The sequence below is a fragment of the Thalia democratica genome, chromosome 4 (assembly GCF_965202585.1).
Source record: "Thalia democratica chromosome 4, ktThaDemo2.hap1.1, whole genome shotgun sequence".
NCBI lineage: Eukaryota > Metazoa > Chordata > Thaliacea > Salpida > Salpidae > Thalia > Thalia democratica.
This window is the reverse complement of record NC_139168.1, coordinates 54341315-54354971: the sequence shown is the minus strand read 5'-3', so window position 1 is coordinate 54354971 and position 13657 is coordinate 54341315.

Sequence of the window (13657 nt, the reverse complement as noted above, 5' to 3'; positions counted from 1 at the left end):
GGGCAACCTGTTTCAGCTGCAAGAGAAAAGAAGCAGTTTAATGAGTTACGTCAGTAGTTGTTTAGCAAACCAGTATGTGTGATTTTTCTTTCCTGTCTACTCATGACCTTGATGCTTATCATTGGAGCCTGGCCAAGAATGCCAAAAAAGGGTAAAAAGAAAGGAAAATGTAACGCTTTCTGCCCTGCGTTGTGATAATAGTTAATAAATTTACAAAATAACTAGTTGTAAACACTGACAAGTTTAAATTTATTAAAGCACTATGACGTTTGCTTAACGACGAATTTTTAGTACAAAATGCTATTCTTGTTGTAGCAACGGTCAGTTTTTGTTGTTGATCTCTGGCTGATGACATATCTTTGGATTGGAACTCTGAGTGGATTGCAGTTGAGTGTTTAAACTTTTGTAAATTTGTTGCTTTAAAAGAAGTACCAAATTATAGATTAAACTTTGTTGCTTATTGAAGAAATTATTGAATTATTCTTTAGCTTTATCAACTTTTTGTATAATTTTACTTGAGTTAATACGTATTTTTTAAATCACATTTGTTATTAAATATTGTTGATTAAACTGTGCTGTGTAAATTATAACCGGTTGTTTTTAGTTTAAGCTACTATTTAAGTGATTACTATACCATTAGAATGATTAAGACTAAGAAGGGCTTAAGACAAAAAAATAAGTTAACGGGTCATGCAGATACTGAGCCAACAGTATCTGCTGACTTCACGGTGAAAATATTAGTTCTAAAGTATTTAAACTCCTTTTAACTTCGAAATATGCTGATAAAAACGAAATACTTGCAATAAACATTGGTTATCTTACATTATGTAAGTTATTGTCGTTTTTTGGTTATAATATTCTTGTAAAATATCGTAGAGCTAATTTAATAAACATTTTTAGTTAGTAATCTATCTTTAAACAAATTAAAAGTACTATAGACGTTATAATAGGCTGTTTTAAAAAAAGTACTTGTAATAAAACCCTATTTTATTGTACACTATCTGAATTTTTTTGATTATTGGTATTAATATTGTTGTAATATATCATACAGCTAATTAAGAAAACCTCTTCGGTTAGGAATATTAGTTTTAAAGCATTAAAACTCCTTTTGACGTCAGAATCGGATGTTTAAGACGAAATACTTGCAATAAACATTGTTTATCGTACAATATTTGAGTTATTTTGTTTTTTGGTAATAATATTCTTTTAATATTTCGTAAAAGCAATTTTACAAACGTCTTCGGTTAAAAATATTAGTTTTAAAGTACTAAAATCGATTTTTGGTTATAATATTCTCGTAATACTTTGTGAAGGTAATTTAACAAACTTATTCGGTTGAAAATATTATTTTTAAGGTATTAGAACTCCCTTTGACGTCAAAATTGGCTGTATAAGACGAAGTACTTGCAATAAATATTGTTTATCGTATATTATTTGAGTTATTTCGATTTTTTGTACTAATATTCTTTGTAATATTTCGTTAAGGTAATTCAATAATAGTGTTCGGTTAGGAATATAGTTTTAAAGTATAAAAAACTCCTTTTGACGTAAAATCGGCCGGTTAAGACTAAATACTTGCAATAAATAATGGTTTATCGTACATTATTTGAGTTATTCCGATTTTTTGTGATAATATTCTCGTAATATTTTGTAAAGGTATTTTAATAATAGTATTCGGTTAGGAATAATAGTTTTAAAGTATTGAAACTCCTTTTTACGTAAAAAAACGGCTGTTTAACATATATACTTGCAATAAACATTGTTTATCGTACATTATTTAAGTTATTCCGATTTTTGGTTTTGAGTTTATGTAATATATCGTGAAAATAATTTAATTAACGTCTTCGTTGAAAATATAAGTTCTAAAGTATTTAAACTCCTTTTAACTTCGGAATGTGCTGATAAAAACAAAATACTTGCAATAAACATTGGTTATCTTACATTATGTTAGTTATTTTCGATTTTTGGTTATAATATTCTTGTAAAATATCGTAGAGCTAATTTAATAAACATCTTTGGTTAGTAATCTTACGTTAAACAAATTGAAAGTACTATAGACGTTATAATAGGCTGTTTTAAACAAAATACTTGTAATAAACCCTATTTTATTGTACACTATATGAATTTTTTTGATTATTGGTATTAATACTGTTGTAATATTTCATACAGCTAATTAAAAGAACCACTTCGGTTCGAAATATTAGTTTTAAAGTATAAAACTCCTTTTGACGTCAAAATCGGCTGTTTAAGACGAAATACTTGCAATGAACATGGTTTATCGTACATTAATTAAGTAATTTCGATTTTTTGTAATAATATTCTTGTAATAATTCGTAAAGGTATTTAAATAATAGTATTCGGTTAGAAATATTAGTTTTAAAGTATTAAAACTCCTTTTGACGTAAAAATCGGCTGTTTAAGACATATACTTGCAATAAACATTGTTTATCGTAAATTATTTGAATTATTTCGATTTTTGGTTATAATATTCTTGTAATATTTTGTAAAGGTAATTTAATAAACTTATTCGGTTAAAAATATTACATTTAAAGTATTAAAACTCCCTTTGACGTAAAAATTGGCTGTATAAGACGAAATATTTGCAATAAATAGTCTTTATCGTACATTATTTGAGTTTTTTCGATATTTTGTAATAATATTCTTTGTAATATTTCGTTAAAGTAATTTAATAATAGTATTCGATTAGTCACATAGTTTTTAAGTATAAAAACTCCTTTTGACTCCTTTTGACAAAATTGGCTGTTTAAGATGAAATACTTGCAATAAATATTGGTTATCGTACATTATTCAAGTTATTTCCATTAGTGGTATTAATATTCTTTGTAATATTTCGTAAAGGTAATTTAAAAATAATGTTCGGTCAGGAATATTAGTTTTAAAGTATTAAAATTCCTTTTGACGTCAAAATCGCCTACTTAAGACGAAATACTTGTATAAACATTGTTTATCGTACATTATTTGAGTTTTTTCGATTATTGGTTATAATATTCTTTTAATAATACGTAAATGTAATTTAATAAACCTCTTGGGTTAGGAATATTAGTTTTAAAATATTTAAACTCCTTTTAACGTCAAAATCGGCTATTTAAGACGAAATACTTGCAATAAACGATGTTTATCGTACATTATTTGCGTTACATCCATTTTTTAATTAAAATATTCTTGTAATATTTCGTAAAGGTAATTTAATGAACTAATTCGGTTAAAAATATTACTTTAAGGTATTAAAACTCCCTTTGATGTCAAAATCGGCTGTTTAATACAAAATACTTGTACTAAATATTGGTTATCGTACATTATTTAAGTAATTTCGATTTTTTATATTAATATTTTTTGTAATATTTTGTAAAGGTAATTTAATAATAGTTTTCGGTTAGGAACATAGTTTTAAACTATTAAAACTGCTTTTAACTTTAAAATCGGCTGTTTAAGACGAAATACTTGCAATATACATTGTTTATCGTACATTATTTTAGTTATTACGATTTTTGTTCATAATATTCTTTTAATATTTCGTAAGGTAATTTAATAAACTTATTCAGTTAAAAATATTACTTTTAATGAATTATAATTCCCTTTGACGTCAAAATCGGCTGTTTAAGACGAAATACTTGCAATAAATTGGGTTTATCGTACATTATTTTAATTAATTTGAATTTTTGTAATAACATTCTTGTAATATTTCGTAAAGGTATTTTAGAAAATAATATTCGGTTAGGAATTTTAGTTTTAAAGTTTTAAAACTCTTTTTAACGTCAAAATCGGTTGTTTAAGACGAAATACTTGCAATAAACATTGTTTATCGTTCATTATTTGAGTTATTTCGACATTTAGTTATAATATTCTTATTATATTTTGTAAAGGCAATTTAATAAACGTATTCGGTTGAAAATATTACATTTAAAGTATAAAACTCTTTTTAACGTCAAAATCGCCTATTTAAGACGGAATACTTGCAATAAACGATGTTTATCGAACATTATTTGCGTTACATCAATTTTTTAATTAAAATATTCTTGTAATATTTCGTAAAGGTAAATTAATAAACGTCTTCAGTTCAAGGTAATAGTTTTAAAGTGTTAAAACTCCTTTTGACGTCAAAAACGGCTGTTTAAAACGAAATTAATGCAATGAACATAAGTTATCGTACATTATTTGAGTAATTTTCGATTTTTGGTTATAACTTTCTTGTAATATTTCGTAAAGGTAATTTAATAAACGTATTTGGTTAGACATCTTACTTTAAACAATTTAAAATTACTATAGACGTTATAATAGGCAATTTTAAACAAAATACTTATAATAAACCCTATTTTATTGTACACTATTTGAACTTTTTTGAATATTGGTATTAATATTGTTATAATATATCATATGGCTAATTAAATGAACCTCTTCGGTTAGGAATAATACTTTTAGTATTAAAAATCCTTTCGACGTCAAAATCAGCTGTTTTAGACGAAATACTTGCAATAAACATTGTTTATTGTACATTATTTAAGTTATATCAATTTTTGGTTATAATATTCTTTGTAATATAACTTAAAAATATTTTTATATACGTCTACGGTTAAAAATATTAGTTTGAAAGTATTAAAACTCCTTTTGACGTCAAAATCGGCTATTTACGAAGAAATAGTTGAAATAAACATTGTTTATCGTACATTATTTGAGTTATTAATATAGATTTTTGGTTATAATATTCTTATGATATTTTGTAAAGTCACTTTAATAAACTTATTCGGTTAAAAATATTACTTTTAAAGTATTAAAACTTCATTTGACGTCAAAATTGGCGGTTTAAGACGAAGAACTTGCAATAAACATGGTTTATGGTACACTATTTGAGTTATTATCGATTTTTTGTGATAATATTCTTGTAATATTTCGTATAGCTTGTTTAATAAACGTCTTTGGTCAGTAATCTTATTTTAAACAAATTAAAAGTACTCTAGACGTTACAATAGGCTATTTTAAACAAAGTACTTGTAGTAAACCATTTTATTTTGTAGAATATTTGAACTATTTTGATTATTGGTATTAATATTGTTGTAATATATCATACAGCTAATTGAATTAACCTCTTTGGTTAGGAATATTACTTTTAAATTATTAAAACTGCTTTTGATGTAAAAATCATCGGTTTAAGACGAAAAATTTGCAATAAACATTATTTTTCGTACATTATTTAAGTTATTTCGATTTTTGGTAATAATATTATTACAATATTTCGTAAAAGTAGTTAAATAAACGTGCTCGGTTATATTTTATTAGTTTTAAATTATTTAAACTTCTTTTTACGTAAAAATCGGCTGTTTAAGAAGCAATACTTGCAATAAACATTGTTTATCGTACATTGTTTATTTTATTTCGATTTTTTTTAATAATATTCTTGTAATATTTCGTAAAGATATTTTAATAATAGTAATCGGATAGGAATTTTAGTTTTAAAGTTTTAAAACTCTTTTTTACGTCTAAATCGGTTGTTTAAGACGAAATACTTGCAATAAACATTGTTTATCGTTCATTATTTGAGTTATTTCGACATTTAGTTATAATATTCTTGTAATATTTTGTAAAGGCAATTTAATAAACGTATTCGGTTGAAAATATTTCATTTAAAGTATTAAAACTCCTTTTGACGTCAAAATCGGCTATTTAAGGCGAAATAATTGCAATAAACTATGTTTATCGTACAATTTTTGCGTTATATCGATTTCTTTAATTAAAATATTCTTTTAATATTTTGTAAAGCTAAATTAATAAACGTCTACGGTTAAAAATATTAGTTTTAAAGAGTTAAAACACCTTTTAACGTCAAAATCGGCTGTTTAAAACGAAATACTTGCAATAAACATGGTTTATGGTACATTATATGAGTTATTATCAATTTTGGGTTATAATATTCTTGTGATATTTCGTAAAGGTTAATTAATAAACGTCTTTGGTTAGTAATCTTACTTTAAACAAATTAAAAGTACTCTAGACGTTACAATAGGCTGTTTTAAACAAAGTACTTGTAGTAAACCATTTTTTATTGTAGAATATTTGAATTATTTTGATTATTGGTTTTAATATTGTTGTAACATATCATACAGCTAATTGAATGAACCTCTTCGGTTAGGAATATTACTTTTAAAGTATTAAAATTCCTTTTGACGTCAAAATCGGCTGTTTAAGACGAAATATTTGCAATAAACATTGTTTATCGTACATTATTTGAGTTATTTCAATTTTTAATAAAAATAATATTATAATATTTTGTAAACGTAATTTAAAAAGCGTCTTCGGTTTAAAATATTAGTTTAAAATTATTTAAACTACTTTTGAAGTCAAAATCGGCTGTTTAAGAATAAATACTTGCAATAAACATTGTTTATCGTACATTATTGGAGTTATTATCGATTTTTTGTAATAATATTCTTTGTAATATTTCGTAAAGGTAATTTAATAATAGTTTTCGGATAGAAATATATTTTAAGGTATAAAAACTTCTTTTTACGTTAAAATCGGCTGTTTAATACGAAATACTTGCAATAAATATTGGTGATCGTACATTATTTAAGTTATTTCGATTTTTTTTATTATTATTCTTTGTAATATTTAGTAAAGGTAATTCAATAATAGTTTTCGGTTAGGAACACAGTTTCAAAGTATTAAAACTGCTTTTAACTTTAAAATCGGCTGTTTAAGATGAAATACTTGCAATAAACGTTGTTTATCGTACATTATTTATGTTGTTTCGATTTTTGGTAATAATATTATTATAATATTTCGTAAAAGTAATTAAATAAACGTGTTCGGTTAAAAATTTTAGTTTTAAAGTATTAAAACTCCCTTTGATGTCAAAATCGGCTGTTTAATACGAAATACTTGCACTAAATATTGGTTATCGTACATTATTTAAGTAACTTCTATTTTTTGTATAAATATTATTTGTAATATTTCGTAAGGTAATTTAATAATAGTTTTCGGTTAGAAACTTAGTTTCAAACTATTAAAACTGCTTTTAACCTTAAAATCGGCTTTTTAAGACGAAATACTTGCAATAAACTATGTTTATCGTACATTATTTTAGTTATTTCGATTTTATAATAATATTCTTTTGATATTTTGTAAGGTAGTTTAATAAACTTAATCAGTTAAAAATATTAGTTTTAAATTATTTAAACTTCTTTTGACATAAAAATCGGCTGTTTAAACAATTTAAATTATTTGAGTTATTACGATTTTTGGTAATAATATTATTATAATATTTTGCAAAAGTAATTTAATAAACGTCTTCGGTTTAAAATATTAGTTTTAAATTATTTAAATTTCTTTTTACGTCAAAATCGGCTGTTTAAGAAGAAATACTAGCAATAAACATTGTTTATCTAACATTATTTTAGTTATTTTCGATTTTTGTTTAGAATATTCTTTAGATATTTCGTAAGGGTAATTTAATAAATTTATTCGGTTAAAAATATTACTTTTAAAGTATTAAAACTCCATTTGACGTTAAAATGGTCTGTTAATACGAAATACTTGCAATAAACATTGTTTATCGTACATTATTTGAGTTATTTCAATTTTTGGTAATAAAATTACTATAATATTTTGTAAAAGTAGTTTCTTCAACGTTTTTGGTTAAAAATATTCGTTCTAAACTATTTGAACTAGTTTTGACGTCAAAATCGGCTGTTTATGAATAAATACTTGCAACAAACATTGTTTATCGTACATTATTTGAGTTATTATCGATTTTTGGTTAGAATATTCTTGTAATATTTCGTAAAAGTAAATAAATAAACTTATTCGGTTAAAAACATTACTTTTAATATATTAAAACTCCTTTTAACGTCAATTTCGGCTGTTTAAGACAGAATAATTGCAATAAACATTGTTTATCGTAATTATTTGAGTTATTACGGTTTTCGGTCAAAATATTTTTGTAATATTTCGTAAAGGTAATTTAATAAACTTATTCGGTTAAAAATACTACTTTTAATATATTAAAACTCCTTTTGACGTCAATTTCGGCTGTTTAAGACGAAATGCTTGCAATAGACATAGTTTATCGTGCATAATTTAAGTTATTTCGATTTTTTATAATTATGTTGTTTGTAATATTACGTAAAGATAAGTTTATAATAGTCATCGGTTAGAAACATAGTTTTAAAGTATAAAAACTCCTTTTGACGTTAAAATCGGCTGTTTAATACGAAATACTTGCAATAAATATTGGTTATCGTACATTATTTAAGTTATTTTGGATTTTTGTATTATTATTCTTTGTAATATATCATAAAGGTAATTTAATAGTAGTGTTCGGTTAGGACCATAGTTTCATAGAATTAAAACTCCTTTTAACCTTAAAATCGGCTGTTTAAGACGAAATACTTGCAATAAACATTGTTTATCGTACATTATTTGAGTTACTTCGATTTTTGGTTATAATATTATTTTAATATTTCGTTAGGTAATTTAATAAACTTATTCGGTTAAAAATATTACTTTTAATGTATTATAACTCCCTTTGACGTCCAAATCGGCTGTTTAAGACGAAATACTTGCAATAAACAGGGTTTAGCGTACATTATTTAAGTTGTTTCGATTTTTTGTACTAATATTCTTAAAATATTTCGTAAAGGTATTTTAATTATAGTATTCGGTTAGAAATTTTAGTTTTTAGGTATTAAAACTGCTTTTGACGTAAAAATCGGCTGTTTAAGACAAATACTTGCAATAAAAATTGTTTTTCGTACATTATTTAATTTATTACGATTATTAATTATAATATTCTTGTAATATTTCATAAAGGTAATTTAATAATAGTATTCGGTTAAAAATATTACTTTTAAAGTATTAAAACTCTTTTTGACGTCAAAATCGGCTGTTTAAGACAAAATACTTGCAATAAACATTGTTTATCGTATATTATTTGAGTTATTCCAATTTTTGATTATAAAGTTTCTGTAATATTTTGTGAAAATAATTTGATAAACGTCTTCGGTTAAAAATATTTGTTTTAAAGTATTTTAACTTCTTTGAAGTCAAAATTGGTTGTATAGGACGAAATACTTGCAATAAACGTTGTTTATCGTACATTATGTGAGTTATTTCGAATTTTGATTATATTAATTTTGTAATATGCCGTAAAGGTAAATTAATAAACGTCTTCGGTAAAAATATTAGTTTTATAGTATGAAAACTCATTTTAACGTCAAAATCTGCTGTTTAAAACGAAATACTTGCAATAAACATTGGTTATCTTACATTATTTAAGCTATTATCGATTTTAGGTTATAATAATCTTGTAAAATTTCGTCGAGCTAATTTAATAAAGGTCTTTGATTAGTAATCTTACTTTAAACAAATAAAAACTACTATAGACGTTATAATAGGTTGTTTTAAACAAAATACTGGTAATAAACCCAATTTTACTGTACACTATCTAAATTTTTTTGATTATTCGTATTAATATTGTTGTAATATATTATACAGCTAATTAAATCACCATCTTCGGTTAGGAATATTAGTTTTAAAGCATTAAAACTCCTTTTGACTTCAAAATCGGCTACTTAGGACGAAATTTTTGCAATAAAAATTGTTTATCGCACATTACTTAAGTTATTTTCATTATTGTTTATAATATTCTTGTAATGTTTCGTAAATGTAATTTGATAAACTTCTTTGGTTAGGAATACAAGTTTTAAAATATTTGAACTTCTTTTAACGTCAAAATCGGCTGTTTAAAACGAAATACTTGCAATAAACTATGTTTATCGTACATTATTTGCGTTTTATCCATTTTTTAATTAAAATATTCTTGTAATATTTCGTAAAGGTAAATTAATAAACGTCTAAAGTTTAAAGTATTAGATTTAAAGTGTTAAAACTCCTTTTGACGTCAAAATCGGCTGTTTAAGACGAAATACTTGCAATAAACATTGTTTATCGTTCATTATTTGAGTTATTTCGACATTTAGTTATAATATTCTTGTAATATTTTGTAAAGGCAATTTAATAAACGTATTCGGTTGAAAATATTTCATTTAAAGTATTAAAACTCCTTTTGACGTCAAAATCGGCTATTTAAGGCGAAATAATTGCAATAAACTATGTTTATCGTACAATTTTTGCGTTATATCGATTTCTTTAATTAAAATATTCTTTTAATATTTTGTAAAGCTAAATTAATAAACGTCTACGGTTAAAAATATTAGTTTTAAAGAGTTAAAACACCTTTTAACGTCAAAATCGGCTGTTTAAAACGGTTTACTTGCAATAAACATGGTTTATGGTACATTATATGAGTTATTATCAATTTTGGGTTATAATATTCTTGTGATATTTCGTAAAGGTTAATTAATAAACGTCTTTGGTTAGTAATCTTACTTTAAACAAATTAAAAGTACTCTAGACGTTACAATAGGCTGTTTTAAACAAAGTACTTGTAGTAAACCATTTTTTATTGTAGAATATTTGAACTATTTTGATTATTGGTTTTAATATTGTTGTAACATATCATACAGCTAATTGAATGAACCTCTTCGGTTAGGAATATTACTTTTAAAGTATTAAAATTCCTTTTGACGTCAAAATCGGCTGTTTAAGACGAAATATTTGCAATAAACATTGTTTATCGTACATTATTTGAGTTATTTCAATTTTTAATAAAAATAATATTATAATATTTTGTAAACGTAATTTAAAAAGCGTCTTCGGTTTAAAATATTAGTTTTAAATTATTTAAACTACTTTTGAAGTCAAAATCGGCTGTTTAAGAATAAATACTTGAAATAAACATTGTTTATCGTACATTATTGGAGTTATTATCGATTTTTTGTAATAATATTCTTTGTAATATTTCGTAAAGGTAATTTAATAATAGTTTTCGGATAGAAATATATTTTAAAGTATAAAAACTTCTTTTTACGTTAAAATCGGCTGTTTAATACGAAATACTTGCAATAAATATTGGTGATCGTACATTATTTAAGTTATTTCGATTTTTTTTATTATTATTCTTTGTAATATTTAGTAAAGGTAATTTAATAATAGTTTTCGGTTAGGAACACAGTTTCAAAGTATTAAAACTGCTTTTAACTTTAAAATCGGCTGTTTAAGACGAAATACTTGCAATAAACGTTGTTTATCGTACATTATTTATGTTGTTTCGATTTTTGGTAATAATATTATTATAATATTTCGTAAAAGTAATTAAATAAACGTGTTCGGTTAAAAATTTTAGTTTTAAAGTATTAAAACTCCCTTTGATGTCAAAATCGGCTGTTTAATACGAAATACTTGCACTAAATATTGGTTATCGTACATTATTTAAGTAACTTCTATTTTTTGTATAAATATTATTTGTAATATTTCGTAAGGTAATTTAATAATAGTTTTCGGTTAGAAACTTAGTTTCAAACTATTAAAACTGCTTTTAACCTTAAAATCGGCTTTTTAAGACGAAATACTTGCAATAAACTATGTTTATCGTACATTATTTTAGTTATTTCGATTTTATAATAATATTCTTTTGATATTTTGTAAGGTAGTTTAATAAACTTAATCAGTTAAAAATATTAGTTTTAAATTATTTAAACTTCTTTTGACATAAAAATCGGCTGTTTAAACAATTTAAATTATTTGAGTTATTACGATTTTTGGTAATAATATTATTATAATATTTTGCAAAAGTAATTTAATAAACGTCTTCGGTTTAAAATATTAGTTTTAAATTATTTAAATTTCTTTTTACGTCAAAATCGGCTGTTTAAGAAGAAATACTAGCAATAAACATTGTTTATCTAACATTATTTTAGTTATTTTCGATTTTTGTTTAGAATATTCTTTAGATATTTCGTAAGGGTAATTTAATAAATTTATTCGGTTAAAAATATTACTTTTAAAGTATTAAAACTCCATTTGACGTTAAAATGGTCTGTTAATACGAAATACTTGCAATAAACATTGTTTATCGTACATTATTTGAGTTATTTCAATTTTTGGTAATAAAATTACTATAATATTTTGTAAAAGTAGTTTCTTCAACGTTTTTGGTTAAAAATATTCGTTCTAAACTATTTGAACTAGTTTTGACGTCAAAATCGGCTGTTTATGAATAAATACTTGCAACAAACATTGTTTATCGTACATTATTTGAGTTATTATCGATTTTTGGTTAGAATATTCTTGTAATATTTCGTAAAAGTAAATAAATAAACTTATTCGGTTAAAAACATTACTTTTAATATATTAAAACTCCTTTTAACGTCAATTTCGGCTGTTTAAGACAGAATAATTGCAATAAACATTGTTTATCGTAATTATTTGAGCTATTACGATTTTCGGTGAAAATATTTTTGTAATATTTCGTAAAGGTAATTTAATAAACTTATTCGGTTAAAAATACTACTTTTAATATATTAAAACTCCTTTTGACGTCAATTTCGGCTGTTTAAGACGAAATGCTTGCAATAAACATAGTTTATCGTGCATAATTTAAGTTATTTCGATTTTTTATAATTATGTTGTTTGTAATATTACGTAAAGATAAGTTTATAATAGTCATCGGTTAGAAACATAGTTTTAAAGTATAAAAACTCCTTTTGACGTTAAAATCGGCTGTTTAATACGAAATACTTGCAATAAATATTGGTTATCGTACATTATTTAAGTTATTTTGGATTTTTGTATTATTATTCTTTGTAATATATCATAAAGGTAATTTAATAGTAGTGTTCGGTTAGGACCATAGTTTCATAGAATTAAAACTCCTTTTAACCTTAAAATCGGCTGTTTAAGACGAAATACTTGCAATAAACATTGTTTATCGTACATTATTTGAGTTACTTCGATTTTTGGTTATAATATTCTTTTAATATTTCGTTAGGTAATTTAATAAACTTATTCGGTTAAAAATATTACTTTTAATGTATTATAACTCCCTTTGACGTCCAAATCGGCTGTTTAAGACGAAATACTTGCAATAAACAGGGTTTAGCGTACATTATTTAAGTTGTTTCGATTTTTTGTACTAATATTCTTAAAATATTTCGTAAAGGTATTTTAATTATAGTATTCGGTTAGAAATTTTAGTTTTTAGGTATTAAAACTGCTTTTGACGTAAAAATCGGCTGTTTAAGACAAATACTTGCAATAAAAATTGTTTTTCGTACATTATTTAATTTATTACGATTATTAATTATAATATTCTTGTAATATTTCATAAAGGTAATTTAATAATAGTATTCGGTTAAAAATATTACTTTTAAAGTATTAAAACTCTTTTTGACGTCAAAATCGGCTGTTTAAGACGAAATACTTGCAATAAACATTGTTTATCGTATATTATTTGAGTTATTCCAATTTTTGATTATAAAGTTTCTGTAATATTTTGTGAAAATAATTTGATAAACGTCTTCGGTTAAAAATATTTGTTTTAAAGTATTTTAACTTCTTTGAAGTCAAAATTGGTTGTATAGGACGAAATACTTGCAATAAACGTTGTTTATCGTACATTATGTGAGTTATTTCGAATTTTGATTATATTAATTTTGTAATATGCCGTAAAGGTAAATTAATAAACGTCTTCGGTAAAAATATTAGTTTTATAGTATGAAAACTCATTTTAACGTCAAAATCTGCT